This window comes from Staurois parvus, unplaced genomic scaffold (genome assembly GCF_062004578.1).
Source record: "Staurois parvus isolate SC_StPar_1 unplaced genomic scaffold, SC_StPar_1.0 ptg000207l, whole genome shotgun sequence".
Lineage (NCBI taxonomy): Eukaryota > Metazoa > Chordata > Amphibia > Anura > Ranidae > Staurois > Staurois parvus.
Window position 1 is genome coordinate 1,592,589 of NW_028318003.1, and position 18,372 is coordinate 1,610,960.

At 40.3% G+C, this 18,372-nt stretch overlaps 1 protein-coding gene across 3 annotated transcripts in view; it reads left to right on the top strand.

Moving 5' to 3' along the window:
- Positions 1 to 774: 774 nt before the first annotated feature.
- LOC149461216 (serine/threonine-protein kinase SBK2-like) overlaps positions 775 to 18,372 on the top strand; it is a 98,521-nt gene continuing 80,923 nt past the window's right edge. Inside the window, exon 1 of one of the 3 annotated variants that reach the window (XM_089678542.1) lies at positions 775 to 912. The gene's annotated coding sequence lies outside the window, so the exon portion shown is untranslated. Of the gene's footprint in view, positions 913 to 2,723; positions 2,988 to 7,368; positions 7,466 to 18,372 lie in introns of those variants that run through there. The other 2 variants (XM_089678543.1, XM_089678544.1) reach the window with 2 other exon arrangements.

Below are 18,372 nucleotides of genomic sequence, written 5' to 3' on the forward strand. Positions count from 1 at the left end.
ACAAAGCATATCTCTCTATAGTGTTTACTTGTCTAAATCCAGAGCACTAAGTGTCATTTCTGTCTGCTGCCTCGTTCCTCTGCTATCTGCATGAGTTGCTTCTGACAAGTTTTCCTGACACCAAGAAGAAAAAGGTGACAGGGAGGAAACTCTAACACACAGCCTGTGCTTGACAGCCTCAGTTCTGTTCCTGTGTGATGTGTGAAGGGGTGTGTCACTTCCCTCCAATCAGCTCTCAGAGCTCCCCTCACTGATCTTCCAAGTGAAGTTGCTGTGCAGGGAAAGGGGGAGGGGGGTGTCAGCACAGGTCTTGGCTTCTTATGGACAGGTAGGTTGAGCTCCCAGCACAGCCAGGAAACTGACAATGGTGGGAATGATGTGCTTCTATGCCTAATGTGGGCAGTTTGAAAAAAAAAAAAAAGACTGGCAGGATCACCAGCTATTTTACGCAAAGGAAGAAATACAAAGAGAACGGGATACTTTTTCATACAAGTACATGACTTATATTAGGAATATGAAATGTTGGGGTAACAAACACTTTAATATATGTGTAACATTGCTCTTGTGGTCTGTTCATTTAAAATATCTCCTGTATATAATGCAAACACTTGAGTTTTTGAAAGACTCAAGTATTGCTTGTCATTATTTTTTATGTTTGTTTTCAAAATAATGTTACAAAAGTACCCCTCATTAATTAACAAATATCAAAGCAACCAAACAGTTAACATGTCATGCAAGAGAAACTGAGACTCAACATCTCTTCAGCCCACTGGCAAAAGCAGTAGTGCTGGTCAGTAAAACTGGCAGGGAACCAGAATGTACACTTAGGAAGATAGATTGAAGTCACTTTCAGAAACAGACACACAACAGCACAAGCCAACCAAACGCACAGTCTGCTCTTCACGTGAAAAGGTGAGGAAATGGAAAGTCAACAATTCTGATTCATTTTTATGTAAATGTTAAATGATGATCTAGTGAAACTATTTCTTTATGCTTGTAGGAAAATTAGGGTAACGAATAGCAGGATGTTTTTAGAATAGTCTTTGTCATAAAAAAAAGTTTTAATATATTGGAAAAAAAAGTTTTACATTTCATTTGACCATAGCGATGTTCTAAGAGAATGATAGCAATGTTCTAACAGGATGATTCATTCCAAAAATATGTAATACGTGGACTTTATTTTAAAGGCATTGTAAAATTGCTACTGCATAGATTAAATGACTGAAGCATTTGCATCCAAATTGTGAATATTTAGCACACTATACTATATTGCTACACATTTAAAATATGAACTAGACAATATTATATAGGCTAGAGAAGGAAAAAAAATGTGATGATGTTAGCTAGCGGGTGTTCCAAGGTTTTATGTGTACTTGAGTCTCTTGATCAAACACGGCATTATGCCTAATGAAGAGCCCTACAAAATGTAGCTTCAAAAGCTTGCAACTTAAATCTACTACTTAACTAATGAAGGTATCACTTTACTTCTACATTTTTCCTTCTACTACAAGTGACTAACAACATACAAGTATTTGTTGTTGAAATTAGCCTCAAAAGCTGCTGATCAAGGTCACGCTATGATTTAGATGACAGCTAATTATTAATCAAAGGACTATGGACCAAGTTTGTTTAGTTTTATTTATTCTTTATACATTTATTTTACATCAAAGCAATAGAAGGTGTGATAAATGGTCTTGCATACATGAACACGTTTCTTTCTTTTTTTTTATCTTTGATTAAAAGGTATATATAAACAAAAATACAAACAGGCTGCCACAACAAATATATAAATGTAATACCACGGCGCAAACCTGCAAGCCTGTGAAATGATTCTACAAAATAGGTAGACTAAAGTGTGCCACCTAGTTTTGTTTGGATAGATGCTATACTATATTATACTATACCATAATATACAATATACTATACTATACTATACTATTCTATACTATTCTATACTACACTGAACCATTATTATTCCTACTTGATTGTTCTTATAAAGCCATGCTGTAAAGTTTCTTATAATAAAAAGGTTAATATTTGTTTCTCTACGTGAGCAAAAAGATTTTCATGGATTTTTTTTTTTTTTACATGCCAATTCTGCGTACAGTGCATTTTAGACAAGCGTCCTCCAATCTTGAAACATTGATGCAAACAACAAATGTTTACAAGGATTTTGATCAATAATTGTAATTTTTTTTCTAGCATTGGTGGACTGAGTTTAACAATTTTCTTTCACTACATACAGCCACAAAAGGCAGCAAACCTTTTGCATCAGATGACAAAAGGGCTATGTGTATAGGAAAAAGGATAAAAATACTGTTTAAATTATTTGTATTAGTTTAAAAATGAGTTTAATATTTTAAAAGCATCCTCAAGTCCAGTTACATTTGTACAATTTTTTTATTTATTTCAATAGCGATGTAAGGACCCTGCCCTATGTAGTGGTTTAGCTAGCCTTGATTTAGCGCGTTTGGCTGTAGTCAGCCTGAGCTCCAACTGATAGCTCTGCTTTCCTCCGATTCTTTCTATGCTGAGTGTTATCATTTGCTCCTTCCTCCTTCTAGGGAGTGTCCCTGGCGATAGTATAAGAAGATTTATTAACTTGAGTTATGAATATTTATGTTTCCCTGGCCAACCAATTAGAGATTTATTGCCAGTGGTGCATGCTGGAGAAATATATAAATATTTAGGAGTGACCTTGGAAAGTTCTTTTTTCCTCCAGGCTTTGCCTGGGGAGGATGTGTGTTGCTGCTGAAGGTTCTTATACCTCCCAGCTTTGCCACCTGGGGAGGGTGTTTGGTTCTACAGAGATACCCAAGCCTAGGGGCAGAAGCTTCCTGCTGTCCTGCTAGAGGGCATATCCATGGGAAGTGGAGTAGGAAAGTGATTATCTGGATTTGAGCACCAAGGCTGACACTACTGTCCGTGGACATTGAAGGAAGTTCTGGTGGTGACATTGAAGGAAGTTCTGGTGGTTCATCCAAGGAGTAAGTATGCTGAATGGATGCTTCTCCACAGTCTGTATCAGGGGCGGGCTGACCATTTGGAAACTCAGGCACTGCCCGAGGGCCCGGGGTCAGTAGGGGGCTCCATGAGATGGCCCTGGTACCTTTTTCATAGGCTTTTTTGAGTTTGGGAAAGGACCCAGGGGCCCCATGATCCCCTATTGCCCGGGGCCCCATGAGTTGTCAGTCCGCCCCTGGTTTGTATTGTACAAAGTGCTGACCTAATGGCCCCTTTTCTTTATTGATGGTGAGTTGGTATACAGGGTCTGCATTTTTAGTCTTTTCAGGGATTCCTGTGTCCTGATTCCTCTCTCCCCAAGTTTATTGACCTTAATTAACTCTGTTAAACCTTCCTAAAGTGACTGGCACCCTTTTCTTCCACCCACAAATGGTCAAGGATCCCCTAACTGCTTTCAAAGTGTAGGGTGGTGCTACATAGTATTTGTATAAGTGCCTAAAATATATCTTCAGATATTCTTTACACAATCTCCTGCTCAACAGAAGTCAAAGTGTTGAGATGAAGGCGATGCTCCTTGAATCAACTTTGAGAGCAGGAAGGGGCAGGAGGAGGAGTTTAGTAAGCTAAAAAATAGAGCGAGCATCAAAAGGACCTCAACAGTGTAATGATGCTCTTTTGCAGACTAAAGAGAAGGCACAATAAACAATAAAGCTCTTATAACATATAGTAGTGGCATTCTGCTGCCCATGCAGTGCAGAAGAAGTATATGACCACCTGTGTATAAAATATATAGTTTATTAAAATAAACCTTTGTTTCACCCATGGAGAAAGGAGTTTGCCTAACCTCCCATGTTCCTGTCTGCACATACCTTTTTTCACTCCCCCCTACCACTTTTGGCTGACAGGTGAAAAAATATTTGTTTTTGCGCCTGGCAGCCAATAGCAGTGGCGGGGGAGTGAAGGAAAGTTGACACTTATGAATATGGAGTACATGTGATTCACTTCCTTTCCTTCCCTCCCTCTTATGTGACAGCGCTGGCACTGATTGTCAGAGTAGTGTCACATGTTAACAGTAAATACGCTGTGTAAGATCCATGACTTGGATCTTAGATAGAGCCAAATTTTTTTTTTCTCTATAATATCATTCTAAGTACATGCACCGGTAGCTCCCTGATGATGCATTTGTGGGTTTGTTTGTTTTTTGGGGTTTTTTGTAGTTAAATATTTTCCTTGTAATATAAAGGAGACGTTGGATCTGGAGGGCACATTTTATTTTTGCTCTGAAATTAGATAGAGCCTCCTTTCTTTACTCCCTGCAGCTGGGTGGAGAGGCAGGGGGACAAAAGGAAGGTAAGTATGTGCTGTTAGGGAGGGGGAAAGTTAAGGCAACCTTCTGATTCTCCTTGCATGTTCAAAGCACTGGTCCACATTAAGGCTAGGTTCACACCTATGCAGTCTGCGTTTGATCCATTTCTGCAGTGCTTTTTGCACATGCGTTTTTGATGCATTTTGCATTATTTCTTCCTTGTTGCTAGGTAGATTAAAGCACAAAACACAGCAGAAACACACCACATGCTTTTCTGCAGCGTCTCCATTGAAGTTTATAGAAGCAAAAAAAACAACTTTTTTCATTTAAAAAAGTCCCTGACCCTTTCCAAAAAACACACCGGGTGAAAACATGGAGATATGAACATGTCCAATAGGAAATGATGTTAAATGGACTGCAGCATGTTTCTGCAAAACGCTGCAGAAAACGGTTAGGTGTGAACCTGGGGTAAAGTGGATTTTGTTTTAAAATAAGAAGCAGCAAAAATGGCAAAGTATAACCGTTAACATTTTAACCTAGCTATCTTGCAGTGGGACAACAACTTATTGGCAGACAAGTGTTTGATATCCTTGCCACTTTAGTCAATCCTCTGCACTGCAATATGCCAAACGACTGCACAGACTTCACACAGTATAATGATCTAAAAGCTTCCATTGCCCTTAGTTGTGTCAAGGTAGACACAAGAACAAAAATACAAGCTTCTCTTCATGGATTTTTTTGTTCTGTTTTTTGTTTTTTTTGTTTTTTTTACAGAGGTGTGAGAAAATCATCACAGAAAATGTATTTTTAAATTATGAAATAGCTATACTAGCTGTCCTCCAGGGAAGCCTACTCACTTTTTTGGTAATCTAATATCTATAAACAATTTTTACTTACTTGCTTGGAAAAGATAAGACATATTTCTTAATATATCCATTGCAGGCATCATAATATTTCTTCTATATGATAAGTCCTATATGGAGCACTGGACCTCGCTGTAAGTGGCCTTCTAGTCTGGCATGAAAATACTTTTAAAGGCAGCTCCCAAATGCACAAAAAGCCCGAATTCTCCCTTGGAATAATTTTACCAAGTTTCTAGAAAAAGAGAGCATCAAGGTGTTGTTGACAGTTGAGATAATGTTTATACACCACTGTAATTATTTTAAAACAGTTAACTGCTTTTGAGCGTTTCAAGGGGCCCCATTCATCAGGGCTTTTGAAAACAGAAAGAGGTCTGCTAAGCTGATTTAGCAGAAATTGTCAAACCATTATGGAGGAGGCCACTTGGAACCATAAAAAGCACAGGTTGTTCTTAAATAATTACTACGATGAATAAATTTCATCAGAACCTATACCAATACCTTGGTGCTCTCCTTTTAGCAAACATTGTTGTGAATTAAAGTGCCAATACTACTAGGAATTTCAAAGCCAACTGTCAAATCTGCCTTGCAATTTTGAAACTGGTTGATGATATTTCAAACACATTTCAGGACGCAATCCCACCCCACATGTGAGGAGCTTTATGATATTTTTTAGATATCTTCAATCAGGGAACCAGATTAAAATAGTTATGTAATTACATAAATATGTGGCTGCCATTCTAGTTGTTCAGGTGTGGGCTTTGAAGCTCTGGATCCCAAAGTATCTGGTTTTCTTATAAAGAGTTCACAAAGTCAACATATTGCAGTGTAATAACCCTGGTGAAGCTGCTCCTAAACCACAAAACCACTAAATTGCATCATAAATCAAATGCTTATGATACAGAAGAAGGAGAGCAACAGATTACTACCTAAAAGAGAAGTATTGAGTTTCCCCCCCATTAACTTACCTATGTGGATGCAGCATCAATGTGATGTTGCATCTGTCCCCCACCAGCTCTAAGGATGAGAACTCAGCAATCACATGATCGCTGATTGCTGAGTTCACTGGACCGTGAAGGGGGCGGGAGCGGCTGACTCAGGCTCTCAGCTCGCTGAGAGGGTGAACCAGGTATGGCTCCAGACTCTAGGGTGCATCCCTAATTTGAAGTCAGGATATTTCCCCTATATGCCATCTTTATGACAAATTTAAGTCCAGACTAAAGGGGTCTTTCTGAACCCCCAAAATACATTGATCAGTTTAGAGACCTACTGATTATTACATATACATGGACTCTAAACAGAGCTAGGATGGAGGTGGGGGGGTGGCTTGGATGCAATGTTTCCATGTGGAGGGGCATGCAGCCTGGAGATCTGTGCACATTGTGGGTATCACTAGACATGAGCACATGGGGTATGTCCTCTCTTGTATTAAAAGAGGTATAGACTCCAGAGAGAGAGAGAGATATCATTTTACCCCTGTACAAATCATTAGTAAAACCCCATCTGGAATATGCAGTTCAGTTTTGGGCACCAATACACAAAAAGAACATTGGGGAACTGGAGAAAGTACAGAGAAGGTCAACTAAACTGATAAGAGGCATGGAGGAGCTCAGCTATGAGGAAAGATTAGAGGAACTGAATTTATTCTCTCTTGAGAGGAGGAGATTAAGGGGGGATATGATCAACATGTATAAATACATCAGTGGTTCATATAGCGAACTCCGTGTAGAGTTATTCACCCTGAGGTCATCACAGAGGGCAAGGGAGCACTCTTTACTTCTGGAGGAAAAGACATTTAATCTCCAAATATGTAAAGCTTTCTTCACAGTGAGAGCTGTGAAAATGTGGAATAGACTCCCTCAAGAGTTGCTTCTGGCCAGCTCAGTGGATTGCTTTAAAAAAGTCCTGGATTCTTTCTTGGATACACAGAATATAACTGGATACCAACATTTATAGGTAAAGTTGATCCAGGGAATATCCGATTGCCTCTCGGGGGATCTGGAAGGAATTATTTTCCCCTGCAGGAGCAAATTGGATCATGCTTTGCTAGGGTTTTTTTTTCCTTCCTCTGGATCAACTGTGAGTATAGGATTATAACTGTTTTTTAAATGGTTGAACTGGATGGAATTTTGTCTTTTTTCAGCCAGACTAACTATGACTATGATAACTATACATCTGACATGATTGCTTACAGAGCAAGTCACTCTGACTGTCAGTGACTTGCTCTATCCTATACAGACAGCATCAAGCTGAGGGATATCGAGCCCGATGCTGAGTCTACATTCTGCAAGACACCCTGGAAGAAGAGTTGTGGAAGCTGTGTGGCGATACTAAGGTAAGTACATGTACAAGGGGAGGGGGGCAATAACCACTGACCAATAAAGGTCTTGCTGACCACAAGGAGCACAAATTGTCCACAGTAAAGGGAACATACAATGACCCAGGGAGCACATGCTGACCACAATAAAAGAGGCACATACTGACCACCATAAAAGAGCCCACACTAGCTGCCATAAAGGTAGCACAAACTGACTGCCATAAAGGAGCAAATTGACCAGCATGAAGAGTACAAACTAATATACAGTGGAAACATAAAGATCATCATGTAGTGGTCCTACTGAACACAATATGCAAGAGGGCAAACTGACATAATCCTGATTGCTGTGTTTTATATGATGTAAGAATCTGATTGTTACACTGTATGTGCACTGTTGTATATTGCATAGTTCTGACAGTGCACTTTATATGTTATATAATGCTGACCGCTGCACTCTACGTGCTATTTTGTGCATTATATAGCCTGACTGCTGTGCTCTATGTGCTATAATGTCCTGACCTCTGGACCGTATATGCAATGTTGTACATTACTTAGTATATTACATAATCCTGATTGTGCACTCTATATGGGCTCTCGTGTTCCTCCAGGGAGTCAAGGACCATTGGAAATTGTTTTTGCAGAACAAGAGGTGTCAGGGAACATGTGTTCCCCAAACCCCCTGCAACTAATGAACCCAGAAGCAACATTTATTATGTCACCTCTCCAGTCACATGTCATTCCTCTGCTACTGCAACTGAGGATACAGCTAATGAAGCACAATATGTGCTTGATTAGCTCTAGTGGAGGACAGGGGAGACATTGAAGGTCTAATAAACTCCTGAGGTCTTCATAAAGAGAATCTGTCACCTGCCCATGCTATCATATGCTAAAGCTTGTTAGCCCCCTTGTGCCAGAAGTAAAGTTAAATTAAAAAAATAAATAAATAAAAACGAAATAAAATAAAAATGAAGAAAATAAATGAAGAAAAAAAATGTAAAAGCACACCCAACCCATAGCACATACATGCAAATGAAAACTAATCATAGGATCCACACTTGATTTTAAAAAGTGATTTCACCACACATTTGAGGGATCACTATGAACATTGCATTGGGATCAGTAATTCTAGGATTGTAATTCATGGTTAAAGGAGAAGTACAGCTAAATCTCTTTTGGCTGTACTTCTGTGGATCACAGGAGTGCAGTTCATTCTTCACTCCTGTGACCCGTTTTCAGCTGACAGCGGGCTGAAGCCTGCTGTCAGCTGACAACACTCAGCTAATCCAGGCTGGGGAAAGATTCTGACTTTAAAGACAGGATCCACCTGAAAGTCTGGAGCAGCACCTTGCTCAGCCTCTCAGCGAGACGCTGAGAGCCTGAGCCTGCCGCTCCCTCCACAACCCAGTGCACAAATGAGCGCAAAGGAGGGTGGGGGCAGAGCAGACATCTGACAGTCATTGCTCTCTGCTCAGAGCGGCTGTGAGAACTCAGCCATCAGCTGTCATATGATCACTGAGTTCTCACACTTAAACCCGGCGGGGGACAGATGCAGAATCGGTACAACCTTGGTAAATAGGTAAATATAATTGGGGGAAAAAAAGCCCATACCTCTATTTTATCTCTGAACCAATAACCTGTAAAGACTTAAAACGTCACCTATGAAAATTTTAAGTACCATTGCTTGTCACCATTTCATGGGCAATTTTGATTCTTGATATGTTTGATATCTGTTTACCTGATGCAATTCCATATTTTATTTTTTGCCAAAAAAAGTGGTTCTAATATTGGTTTTATTTGCACTAAAATTCATTTTTCCCTGAAAATTTATATTTGATAAATAGCTGTGGAAACATTGTGTGACAAAATAAATATTGCAACCACCACCATTTTATTCTCCAGGGTCCCTGCATTCAGAAAATATATACTTCTGGGGGTGATTAAAGTAATTTCTAGCAGAAATAAAATGTGTATATATATATATATATATATATATAAAACCATAAATAAAGTGATGAAGGATTGTAGAACTTTGCATGTGCTGCGAAACAAATATGTTAAGCAATAAATATAAATAATTATTTTATTATTACATAAATTGTGTTAAAAATCAACAATCAGTAAAAAAATGCAAATGAAATAGTGTCAGCACAAATAGTACAGATAACTTCTTCAATAATAGATTACAGATGTCTTTTTGTCCTCTAAGTCAGGAGGACGCATGTAATCTATTATTGAAGAAGTTATCTGCATCATTTGTGCCGACAATGTCTCATTTGTTTAATAATTGTTGATTTTTAACATGATTTATGTAATAATAAAATAATAATTTGTAATCATTGCTGAACATATTTGTTTTGCAGCACCTGAAAAGTCCCACAATCCTTAATTGCTTTATAAGTGGTTTAAAGCACTGAAAAGACAATTCTTTAGAAATTATGAATATGCTCAACCTAGCAACGCTCATACATCAACTTGTTACATGTGCATTGCTGTTTTGTAACTGAATTTCTTTGCTTTCTTTCTGGCTCTGTGCTGAACTTCAGCATCTTCATAGAGGCTAGAGGCAGAGGCATAACTAGAACCTTCAGGGCTCCGATGCAAGAAACCATGAAGGGCCCCTGGGGCCTTTTCTATCGGTCCCAGGGCCCTTTCCATTGGTCCCAGGGCCCTTCCTCCTGATCCTGGGGCCCTTTAATCCTGTCGTTGGGCCCTTTATTATGATATCCTTCCTGCCCTTTTGCCCCCCCCCCCCCCACAGTGGTGGAATGCCAGGGCCTGTTCGCAAATGTGAACTTTGCAACGCTGTTAGATCTGCCCCCAGGCTAATCATGTCCAGTCACCAGGGATCTTTTAGCAATGAAAGTTGCATGGTTGACCATTTCATTGCTAGCAGATCCCTAGTGGTAATGCGTGATATTTCCACCAGGGATCCACTTGCAATGAAATGGTTAGTCATAAACTCCCAACACAGATCTGAAAGAGTAAATCATGCACCTCCAACTGGGATCTCATCTGACAGCACTGAATTGTCAGTCATGCCCAGTCACCATCTTCCAGCAATAAAAAGGTTATAATGCGCTTCCCGGTTTCTCTCCACTCAGCAGCCGCCACACAGCACACATACCAGTATATCAGGTCTGCTCTGCAGTCTTCTCTCACAACAGAACACCTTGGGCAAGGCGCGATCACCTTTGAGGCTGACCACATCCCCTCTCTAAGTCCTGCCCAGTCACTGCAAACCTTGCAGAAGGCTCCATATCGGGGTTGGGGATGATCAATACACTGGGGAGCCACCTGACCACTGTTGGGGAGGAGGTACTGATCTGTCCCTGGCATGTTCTGCATCGCCCCCCCCCATGTTGGCCAAAAGAAAAAGCAAGTGTGACCTTTGCGACCCTGGTAGTTCCACCACTGGTGAGAAGTACAGAAGTTGAAAAGTACACAATAGACTAGATGCACTCATGTGCCAGTGCACAATGACCCAGCAATCCATGCATCCTAGGGTGACGACATTTCTCTTGCAGAACCATGCACCCATGTCAACATAGTCACTCTAGGATAGGAAGCTCCCTACTGGCAAAATGAACTTGTCAAAATTGAAGAAATAAAAGCAGGCAGATAGTAAGCAGGTCCCTCAACACCATCAACGAAGGGTAAGTAACCAAGTTTTTTAATTTTTTGGGATGGGGGGGTAGATGGATTTACAAACCCTTAAAGTTAAATTCAGCAGACATAAGCTACCTGTCAGTAGCACTTCACTTATGAGTTCCACTTGTTCCCTGGATTTGCTCTTAAAAAAGTAATCTCACACACTTACACAAACACACCATATAAAGCACACATATAAAAATAAAAAATGAAATATTGAATTCTGCACAGCATATAAAAGGTGTATGATGAAGGATTCAATTTATAGCCCTTGCATTTTGCTAAGTACGTAAATTAAAGATATGATATTTTCTGGCACTGAAGTGAACGGTAGTGTTATGTTGAGTGCTGATTGCATGCACAGTAGTGCACTGACATTGCAGAAGTCTAAGATCCCTGACCCCAGTGCCAAAACACATCCCTCATTCACAGTATACCCTGCTTTAAAGTTAAAGCCAGGACACCATATGTTATGACAAGATCTCAGATGCCATTTTTCCACTACCAACATGCTAAAGCTGCATGAGAATGAAATCATTGAATTGTTGGGAATTGTTGGAATCATAACGTTCATTAAAAATATATAAATTACAATATTTTCCTGACTTGTAAAATTATTTTTTTATTTTATTCCTTATCCCTTAAAATGCACGTTTATGCTTTAGGCGTTTTATGTTTAGTGACCTATCTTTCTCTACTCCAATTCCCCCATAATTTAGACATCTCACTGTCTCAACCTTGTAATTGAATGAAAGTGTGAAGGATGGTCCTGGAAAAAATAATTAATCTGGATAAAAAGTCACTGATTACACCAAAGTGTGTAGGATGGTTCTGGAAAATGTAATTAATCTTGATAACATGTCAGTAGGTACAGCCAACTTGTTTCAGAGGCTCACAACCCCGTCCCCCCCCCCCCCCCCGATTGGCTCCAACTGTTGCCAATTCCTCTCCCAGTCTGATTACTGCTGTACATAAGATTAAAGAAGGTAGAAGTAAAGTCTCATTTGGGTATTTATACTAGCTGTACTTAAAAATACACTTAATTATTTTACATACACATGCAGTTAGATTTTGTTTTATTAGTTCAGCTTTATATTAACCTGTCACTTTGCTATTTTAGGTTCTCTTTATCAGACATGAGCATATGGCAAATCCAGAATTTTACAATTGTCACAAAAATAGGAAAAGAAAGAAAATCTTCCAATGGGAACACATTGTTGCTGTGACAACTAGGGTACAAGCTCTAATTGTAGAGAGATTTATTTTCACTTCCCATTGTATCTCAAGGACAGGACATGAAGGAAAATCTCCACAGCTGGATACAAATAGGGTTCTAACTATTCTCTACTCAATCCAAAACTAAAAAAAAAAAACACACCATGGCTACAGATGCACTTTGATGGACAACTGGACATTACACTAACAAAAAAAATAAACATTTTTTTTTCTATAATTCAAAAATGTTATGTAACTATTTTATGCTCCAACAATTTTTGCCACAGTTAAAGCCCAACCAGGGGAGGACTGACCATTTGGAAACTCGGGCGCTGCCCGAGGGCCTGGGGTCAGTAGGGGGCCCCATGAGATGCCCCTGGTACCTTTTTCATAGGCTTTTTTGAGTTTGGGCAAGGGCACAGGGGCCCCATGATCCCCTATTGCCCGGGGGCCGCATGAGTTGTCAGTCCGCCCCTGAGCCCAACTCATGCTTCCTTCTCCCTACATTTGCTGAACTTCCCCCATCCATGTTTGGAGCACCCCTTGCTCCTTTGTTTTACTCTGTATAAATACCTTTTTTCTTAGGTCTGGTTGCATGACATCAGGGTTTATCTTCCTCTTGTTTTCCTTCTGTCGATGGGCAGATCCCACATGCAGCATGCTGAGGAGGTATCATCGGGGCCAGGTTTTACATGCTCTAGGCTCCAAGAAAGTGGGTTGAATGATGTTGGACATCATTCATCCCAGAAAAGGATTGCAGGGTGGTGAGTCTGTGAGGGAGCCTGCCAGAGGTAGCGTGAGTAGAGAGATGGTGGTGCAGAGAGAGCTAGTTTTTTATTCTAACATGTCATGGGGAATTGCTGTTTATTTTATTAATAACCTGGGATTGAAGGGGGCGCATGCGTGGCTGTCATCTGTGACAGACACTTAGTTCCCTAACTCCAGTCCCCTTAGCTCTCCTCGACCATTGCTCCACTTCCCATCGCATACACAGCAATGGGTGTAGGCACCTTACCATCCTACCCCCTCTAGGCACCCCATGGGCAAAATCAGTAAGCAAAAGAGTGCTCCCCTGCCTCCGCCCAGCCAGGCATGGACCCCTTCCTGTGTAGACCGTAATCCCCAGCCTCAATTACCCAGGCAAGTCCGTTTTCACCAATGGATCCTCTTCTGGGCACCGAGACCACCATTCATGCTTCAGAGGATGCATCCTTGCCTGCCACACAGTCAGTGTTAACTCTCAATATGCTGGATGAAAAGCTGCAGATCCTTTTACACCAGTTAACATGCAATATAGCTCTGGAAGCAGGGAGGCTCCCACAGGAAATTGCCCAGATTGGTGTACAGATGCTCTGGAAAAAAAGTTTGATGAGTTAGTACAATATATTCAGGCTTTGGAAGAAGACAACTCTGCTTTAAAGTATACTGTTTCAAAGCTGCAACTACAGCAGGAAGACCTTGAGAATAGAGAGTGGCATCAGAATCTGCACATTCAAGGAGTGCCAGTCTGTGGGTGATAATAATCTATACTCTCTTCTCCTTGGTCTTTTTAACACTCTTGCTCCCAACATAGCAGATATTGACTGGCGGCGTCTTGACTGTGTCCATGGATCCTTGAGCTCCCTACGGGAGCAAGACCTAGGGACATTGTCATCTGGTTCCACTATTAAAACAGCAAAGTGGCTCTTACCCTAGCTACTTGCAACAAGTCACAGATTGACTACAAAGCTGAAAAGCTACAGATCTACAGTGACCTTAGCCCCATCACGCTTGCTAAACATTGACAACTACATCCTATTACCTCTCACCTGCATATTCACCATGTCCTCTATTACTGGGGCTTTCCCTTTTGTCTGATTCTCATCTGTGATGGAGTCCAACTCAGACTGTGTGAGCTACAAAAGGTGATACTTTTATCGGAAGCTGGGGCCTTCCACCACTCCCAGATGATGAGCTGCTTTCTCCACTGCCTCCTTTACGACCACCTCCTTTTACACCTAACAGGATCTGGACCCCCACTAAACCAAAGATGAAGAAGACCTCCTCTACTTCACAGTGTGTGCATCACTCTAGGCAACCTCTGTGACCTCTTCGGTGGACTTTGGGGACCACTTTACTGAGCTGTTGCTCTTTTTGCTTTGCCTACAGGTTTAGTGTTTCCTTCATGGGAACCCTCTCATATATCCATGGGGTAAAATGTGTTATAGTACTTATGCTTTATATTGTTTAAATGCTTTTTTTCTGATTACCTATGCTGGAGATCTTCTCCTTCCCCACTGTTGGAGATAGCCATGTCCCACTGTTTTTGCCTCAGCTGCGGCCCTGGAATCCTGAGATGCGGATGCCTCTCAGGCTTAATCATTTTGTTCCTACAATTCTTTAAGACCTTTCTTAGGTCTGTATTTGTTACTTTGTTTAGCATGTTTTTGTTTTACTTTTCTCGTTTTTATTGACATGTTCCATTGTGCTGGGACCTTTATATACACACCAGTGACCTTTCATTGTTTTATTATACTTATACTTGCCTCCATTTGGTCATGTTTTTATGGCCCTCAGATTTCCTTCCTACAATGTGAAGGGCATGGATTATATAAAAAAAATTGGTTGGACTGAAAGGAGTTAAAATCTTCAGGAGCAGATATAGTCCAAGTTCAGGAAATGCACTTCCGTTATGGTGGCTCATTCAAATTTGCCTTCAACCACTTTCCTACCTATTATGTCTCCTCAGATACGTCTGGGAAGGCTGGAGTGGTAATCCTCAGAAAATCTTGCCCTTTACAGGTTAAAGATTCTCATATTGACTCCCCATGGTCATTATATCACCTGAACCCTGACTATATGTCCTCCTCGTTTACTCTCATTAACATATATGCTCTAAACTCAGGACAAATTAAATTTTTTGATGAGGTGTTAGAATCCATCCTCCATTTTTCCCAACCTCATATGAGGGATTTTAATATGATCATGTCTCCAAATAAAGATAGTCAAAACATTATTCCACAATACCCCTTCTTAAAGAGTGCTTTCTCAGGCCACCTCCTTTCATAAATGCATTAAAGCTCATAAATTATTTCTCTCCTGGAGAATTAAACACCCTACCCACAGGCAGTTTACATATTATTCTGTCCCCGTAAAATGTTCTCAAGGTTGAATAATTTTTTCATTTCAGTTCCCTAATTGGTGTGTACCATAGCCTCCAAAATTGCCTCATTACCTGGTGCGACCACACCCCATTACTTTACATATTGCCCTGTCCACTTCAGCTTCTAAAACTTGTCACTGGCGCCTTAATAACCTTCTCCTTCAATTATCAGTTATTAGAGAAAAGCTATCCAACAAATCGCCCAAGTTTTTTTAGCTTAATGTGGGCTCTGTGCAGGAGGTGTCCACTTTGTGGGAGGTGCATAAGGCTTTCATTCAAGGGCAGTGCACTTCTGAATACTCCTGGTGGAAGAAAGAAACTAATAGCCTTGGAGCCTTTTTACTCAGAAAGTTACGTGCTTCAGTTAGACTGCTTTTATGTCCCTCAAAATTCCCCACATGTTGGAGCTCTATAGTTCCATAATTCAAGGAACAGTCCCCCACGCCCATTTTATGCAGTCATATATCTCTGTTATTCCAAAACCTTGAAAAGATCCCTCTTTACCAGATAACTATAGACCTACATCCCTTTTAAGCTTGGACTATAAGACTTTTACAAAGATTTTGGCTAATAGATTAACTCAGTTACTTACTGATTAATAAAGATGAAGTCGGTTTTGTGCCAGGTAGACATGCCAGGGACAATACTAGACACACAATAGACCTTTTGAATAAATTTGTCTACCCTAGTGTTGAGCCTTGATGCCCATAAAGCTTTTGATTGATAGAGTTGGCCTTATAAGTTTGCTACTCTTTTTCACTATGGTTTCACAGTACCTTTTTTAATGTGTTATCTGCCTGTCTTCCTTTCTGTCACCCAGGTTCCCCATGGCCAATTGTAGCGGGCAGGGAGGGGTGCACATAGTCTGCTTTGATTTTTATTCTTTGCCTGGAACCCCTGGCTGAGGCTATTTAGTCACATCAGGATATACGGGTGTCCTGATGCGACAACAGAAATACAAATTGTCTCATTTAGCTGATGATATTTTGCTGACATTAACTAATCCTCTAGTCCCCCTCCCATCATTACACGATTTCTTGACATCTTTTGGGGCTTTGTCTGTATTTAAGGTCCACACTACACAAATGAAAGCTTTACCCATCCATATCCCCCCAGACCTATTACCCATCTTCAACAAATGTTTCCTTATTGCTGGTGTTCCCAATCTTTTAAATACCTAGGAGTTCAGTTAACCCCTTCTTACTCCACTTTATACTCAGTCAACTACCCTCCATTGTTCCAGGAAAATACTCCCTCTTTACACCAATGGGCCTCTTTTCCTATTTCTTTTCTTGGCAGGATGAGCATCCTTAAAATGTCAGTTCTACCCAGATTACTTTATTTTTTTTGAAACCTTACCTGTTGCCATTCCTATGGCTCAACTCAAGTTCCTCCAATGAGGGCTTCTCAAATTCTCAAATTCATATGGAACAATAGTACTCATCCTATAGCTAGCTCTATGTTGTCTTCTCTGAGGACTTGTGGGGAACTGAAATAATATTATGCTACCCATTTGTGCGCCGTCTCCTCTCATTCTAGCTGGCATGCCCCCATTTGATGGTCAGAAATTAAAAGGAACTCCCTCTACCCTGTGCATCCATGCTCATTGGTGTGGTCATTTGCTCCTATGTTGTTTATTTCAACTTTATGGCAGAAAAGTCAGAAATACTGTCTCTCTTTACCATGCCCTCCTCTTTCCAATATTCTTTTCAATCCGGTTATACCAGATATTCTATATTTTTTGGGCGTACGTTACCATGGATGCAGACCTCCCATTTCAGATTCTTAACGTAGTCCAACCCTTATCCCGTAGGTTGTGTATCTTTGAAAATATTATATCCCCAACACTATGTTTTATTCTATTTACAGATAAAACACTTTTTTCAATCATTATCTGCATCCCTTACCTTAGATAGACCCACTAAATGTGTATATATATGTGTTCAAGACCCAACTCCATTTGATTTATTCCCTACACAAAATTCTTGAAGCAGTTCTTCTTACGAAAGAAACTCACTCTTACATGCACAAATGGGCACATATCCTTCAAAGGCCTATACCACTGCTTCTCTGTTACAAGAACTTGACTTCTGCTTTTACAACGTCTAGAAGTGTGGTGTAGATAGAGACCGCCTTGAAAATATTGATGTTCTGGTACAGAACCCCAGAGGTTGTGCAACACCAGAACTCTTCACTTTCAGCGTTATGTTGGCATTGTGGTCTTGAACTGGGTTCTCATTAACATTATCATGGCTTCTGGCAATTTTAACAAATAAGACCTTTTTGGAATGATGTAATGTTGCTACTCCAGCTGTTTAATATGTCCTTTCCATTGAACCCAGTTCACTATTTACTAGGTCTTCCCTTCTCCAGCATCGCCAAACCAGCCAAGTGTTTAATCTCTTACATACTTTTGGCAGCTCGGAGAGGTGTTCTTTTGCATTAGTTGTCTACTGACCCTCCCTCTAAGATTCAACTTTTACACATTATAGCTGGTATCAGGAGAATGGAATTCCTTACTACCACTGCAACTGATACTCTCTTGCAATTTAATAAATATTGGGAGGTCTGGGACAAATCTGAATATGGTGACTTATCCCACTCTAATGCTCCTAACTGCAACCATATTATCTTTAATTGGTTGATACCTTTTCCCACCTGGTGTGTGTTAGTTCAGATGCCCCGGTACTTAATTTGTGTTTTTTGCTGCAACTTTACTTTATGCTACTTTATGCTCATCTGTTTTGGTTTATATCTGGTATGCACTGTATACCTTTCTATATTTCTGTAAGTTGTATCTATGGCACTCTTTTTGATGCATGTCTTACATCTTCTGGTAATCTTCTGGTAATTTACTTGTGATAAAATTCAATACAAAAAAAAATAACTTTTTATATTTTTGTATTGGGTAATACAATGT